Source organism: Xiphophorus hellerii, chromosome 1 (genome assembly GCF_003331165.1).
Source record: "Xiphophorus hellerii strain 12219 chromosome 1, Xiphophorus_hellerii-4.1, whole genome shotgun sequence".
NCBI classification, from domain to species: Eukaryota; Metazoa; Chordata; class Actinopteri; order Cyprinodontiformes; family Poeciliidae; genus Xiphophorus; species Xiphophorus hellerii.
This window is the reverse complement of record NC_045672.1, coordinates 33,330,702-33,335,913: the sequence shown is the minus strand read 5'-3', so window position 1 is coordinate 33,335,913 and position 5,212 is coordinate 33,330,702. Positions and strand designations below refer to the sequence as shown.

Here is a 5,212-nt window from a genome sequence, read left to right as displayed (position 1 = left end):
GGGGGCTAGGAGGTAGCGAGAAGTAATATGCTAGCACTACATGGTGTAAGATTAACAACGGCCCAAACCCGTGTTTTAAATCAAGATTTAAGATAATGTATCAAACTTCATGCGCAAAATAAAATATACTACAGAAACATGAAAGCATTAAACTCACCGTTGGGTTTGCGGTCGCCTCCATGGTCGCCAGCCTGGGTGATGCTGGTATTTCTTCAATATGACGGTTGTGTCACGTGATTATCTGGGTCCTGGAATCTGACATCCATTACTAATGTCTGTGACCTGAAGTAACCTTGCCATTTTTACAGCGAATTTTTAGACGTTGAATTTGAGACAGCGAATTTGAGCAAGTTGAATTGGAGGACACTGAAAATATTGCATTCGAATTTTGAAAAGTTGAAATTTTTTATATGCTGAATTTTTTAACACTGAAAATGTAAACTGTGAAAAATATGTATATTGAAAATTTGATCACTTTGAAATAGGAATGTGAATTTTTTTAATAAATGAAAATTGCAACCATGTATAAATAATGACACTGAATTTTTTTTAGGTTAAAAATATATTCTGAATTTATTTTAACACTGAAAAAGTAAGCACTAATATACAACATTCAAATTTCAGAGGCATTTTTTATTCAAATTCTGATGGCACATATTTACTTCCATAATGCTGTTTGTTTTCAAACTATTTTGCTGTTTTTGTCAATAGAAATAGCTCAACATTGTTGCTCCAACCAAAGTCAGAAAGCGGTTTCCTTATTTCTCAGTCTACAGTATATCAAAACTATACACTGTTAGACCTTTTATTGTAATTTTACAGTAACTTACTGGCAACACTGTTGCCAGTAAGTTACTGTAATATGTAACCCACGTGACCGCCACGCCCCAACCACCTTCCCTTTAAGCCGTCCCTTTAACAGCTGGGACCCTCATGTGTATTTCCGGGTTTCCACTGTGCTGCTGCTCACTGTTGGTTGTGGCGTTGGTTGTTAATAAAACAATCTCAAATCTCCAACTCAACTCATCGCTGAACGAATTCATCTCTAAAACTCGAGGATCTGCGGTGAGTTAAGTACCATCTGAACTTGACGCTGTATCAGCAATACTAGCGCCGCTAATATATCCGCTGCAATACTCACCAGGTTGGGCTTTGTTGATGCCTGGTTTACCTTCTGATGAGAACAAGTAACATCCACTTCCTCAAACAATCCGTTACTCGACGGTGAGTAAATATTCATCCATATATGATGGGGCGTTATTTCCGCTGTACGCCGCCAGTTAGCATTAGCTACCCACTCGACAATCAGTTGCCACATCAGCTCAGTCCACTTACTAATAACTTACTTAATAAAAAGTCACACTGTTAAAGCCGAATTAAAGGCCACACCTTTAATATTTAAAGGCTTCTCTTTCAACTTTAGATTTGATTATTTTTCATGATTTCTTTGTTTATTGTTGTATTCCATGCTGGTGCATCAATGAAGTCTGGTACCTAATATGATTTTGTTTGTAGCTACTTTGATCAATCACATTCTTAAAGTTGATTGATTTGATTTATTATTAGCTGTTCGTAGCGACTGCTAATTACCTTGAGAAATTTTGAACTTGAATTATGAAGTGCACTTTTCTTTTTAAAAGGATTTTTTTTTTCCTCTCATTTTTATAATATATGAAGTGGTTGTCAATACATAGCAGTATGTATTTGTTTTTTTTCCCATTTAGCTTATATAAATATAACATTTATATATGAACTTAATGTATGTTTTCTGGCCTTTTAGGACCGCAGTGAAGTTAGTTTCAAGTTGGATATTCGATATTCGAGCTCCGCGGAGTAAGCGGCGTTTAGCTCAAGGTTGATCCGATTTATGAACGCTACTGTCGGCCAGCGGTTCTCCACCGCTCCCGGCCCGAGCTCCGCGGAGTAACCGACGTTTAGCTGAAAGTTGATCCGATTTCGGAACGCTACTCTCGGCCAGCGGTTCTCCACCGCTCCCGGCCGCAGCGCCCGAAGGTTCACTTAGGGACTATCAACAAATTACTGAACCTAACATTCCTGTCAAAGAAATATAATGTTTTCTTCAATAGCTTCCAGGTCATGTGACCTATTGACTCAAAATCACTTTGGAATAATTATACTAGTCTCTTTAGATGAGGCACAGTCATTTGTTTTCCATTTTAAATCATTTTCAATTTTTAATTAATTTTTTTCATCAAAATTGAGTGTTTTTCTTCAATAGCTTCCAGGTCATGTGACCTATTGACTCAAAATCACTTTGAAATAATTCTAATAGTCTCTTTAGATGAGGCACAGACATTTGTTTTCCATTTTTAGCCATTTTCCATTTTTTAGGAATTATTTTCTTCAAAATTAAGTGTTTTTCTTCAATAGCTTCCAGGTCATGTGACCTATTGACTCAAAATCACTTTGAAATAATTATACTAGTCTCTTTAGATGAGGCACAGTCATTTGTTTTCCATTTTAAATCATTTTCCATTTTTAAAGTATTTATTTCATCAAAATTGAGTGTTTTTCTTCAATAGCTTCCAGGTCATGTGACCTATTGACTCAAAATCACTTTGGAATAATTATACTAGTCTCTTTAGATGAGGCACAGTCATTTGTTTTCCATTTTTAGCCATTTTCCATTTTTTAGGAATTTTTTTCTTCAAAATTGAGGGTTTTTCTTCAATAGCTTCCAGGTCATGTGACCTATTGAGTCAAAATCACTTTGAAATAATTCTAATAGTCTCTTTAATTGAGGCACAGACATTTGTTTTCCATTTTTAGCCATTTTCCATTTTTTAGGAATTATTTTCTTCAAAATTGAGGGTTTTTCTTCAATAGCTTCCAGGTCATGTGACCTATTGACTCAAAATCACTTTGAAATTGTTCTACCAGTCTGTATAGATGAGGCACAGTCATTTGTTTTCCATTTTTAGCCATTTTCCATTTTTTAGGAATTTTTTTCTTCAAAATTGAGGGTTTTTCTTCAATAGCTTCAAGGTCATGTGACCTATTGATTCAAAATCACTTTGAACTTGTTCTACCAGTCTGTATAGATGAGGCACAGTCATTTGTTTTCCATTTTTAGCCATTTTCCATTTTTTAGGAATTTTTTTCTTCAAAATTGAGTGTTTTTATTCAATAGCTTCCAGGTCATGTGACCTATTGACTCAAAATCACTTTGGAATAATTATACTAGTCTCTTTAGATGAGGCACAGACATTTGTTTTCCATTTTTAGCCATTTTCCATTTTTTAGGAATTATTTTCTTCAAAATTAAGTGTTTTTCTTCAATAGCTTCCAGGTCATGTGACCTATTGACTCAAAATCACTTTGAAATAATTATACTAGTCTCTTTAGATGAGGCACAGTCATTTGTTTTCCATTTTTAGCCATTTTCCATTTTTTAGGAATTTTTTTCTTCAAAATTGAGAGTTTTTCTTCAATAGCTTCCAGGTCATGTGACCTATTGAGTCAAAATCACTTTGAAATAATTCTAATAGTCCCTTTAATTGAGGCACAGACATTTGTTTTCCATTTTAAATCATTTTCCATTTTTTAGGAATTTTTTTCTTCAAAATTGAGGGTTTTTCTTCAATAGCTTCCAGGTCATGTGACCTATTGATTCAAAATCACTTTGAACTTGTTCTACCAGTCTGTATAGATGAGGCACAGTCATTTGTTTTCCATTTTTAGCCATTTTCCATTTTTTAGGAATTTTTTTCTTCAAAATTGAGTGTTTTTCTTCAATAGCTTCCAGGTCATGTGACCTATTGACTCAAAATCACTTTGGAATAATTATACTAGTCTCTTTAGATGAGGCACAGTCATTTGTTTTCCATTTTAAATCATTTTCAATTTTTAATTAATTTATTTCATCAAAATTGAGGGTTTTTCTTCAATAGCTTCCAGGTCATGTGACCTATTGACTCAAAATCACTTTGAAATAATTCTAATAGTCTCTTTAGATGAGGCACAGACATTTGTTTGCGATCTAAATTAATTATAAATTTAAAAAAAAAGTTTAGACAGGAAATTGAGGACTTTAATTCTATAGTTTCCAGCTTATGTCACGTATGCATCTGCAGTCGGTCTTTCGTAACAGCATTTCTGTCTGTTTGATGTTCGAGACAGACTAAGGTGGAAAAAGGAAAGGTTTATTCATCTCTGGAACAATATTTCTGTTTGTTTTTCATATTTTATGTATTACCGTTAAGCAATAAGCACCGTTGTGAAATACCACAAACTCACCACACACATTTACATGGCCTCTCCTGTAATATATAAATAGTGTTTGGACAAACAGGGAAAAAGAAAACGAAAAGAGAGGTGAGTCACTCTAACTTAGCACTTATGACACTTAATAGACTGTACACAAAGTTTAGTTTTAGTAAACCGTAGCATTACTGTCGCTTGTTTTTCTCTAACAATTTTCTTCCCAACCCAGACAATCACCTCACTTTTCAAAGAGCAGTTGTGCAGAGCCTGGAACAAAAGGATCAATTGTAATTATTGAAATATCAAATAAATACTTAAAAATTATTGTGTGAAAATGGTTATTGATGCAAATCTATTTTTAAAGTGTAGTTAAAAATAGAGTAATTTTTAAAGGTATAAGGTGCAATAGGTGCTGTGAAAGTGCTCTCTATATATGTACATTTATAAGTATGTATAAGTACACATGGATAATATATAAAAAAGTATATATGAGAAATCCTCATGAAACACACACGATACCAGTAGGTGGCGTTAATGCTCCAAAGCTTGTTTTTCTTTTTGACAATCATCAAAGAAGAAGAAGTAGAAAACGAAGCGCACCTGAGAAAGCGTGTCATAGCTCTTGTCAAAATGGGCCGTTTCAGGAAAGGACAGAGCGATAAAAATCGAAATCTTTGGGAAACAGCAGGAGGCATTGATGCCATAATTAAGTGTTTCATTTCGTTGAAGTTTAGCGAGGCAGTGCCAACTTATGACCAATGGTTGTCTCTTGTTTTTTATCTATTTAAAAGTAATGATAAAAAATATTTTAAGTGGTTGAAGGTCATTTGGGCTTCAGATCGCAAAGGAATAAGGACGAAGGTGCTTAATACAGGTACTTTTTTTTTTTTTTTTTTTTTTTTTGCTAGTTACAGTGTTGTTACAGTATTCTTTGCATATTTTTGTGTCACAAAGATGGAGAGCCATCTAATTCAAAATTAAATAAATA

At 34.0% G+C, this 5,212-nt stretch overlaps 1 long non-coding RNA gene across 1 annotated transcript; it reads left to right on the top strand.

Moving 5' to 3' along the window:
• Positions 1-868: 868 nt before the first annotated feature.
• Positions 869-1,831, top strand: LOC116719037 (uncharacterized). The gene is made up of 3 exons (XR_004339058.1): positions 869-1,065; positions 1,145-1,224; positions 1,781-1,831. It is a non-coding gene; the product is annotated as an uncharacterized LOC116719037 (long non-coding RNA).
• Positions 1,832-5,212: the final 3,381 nt, after the last annotated feature.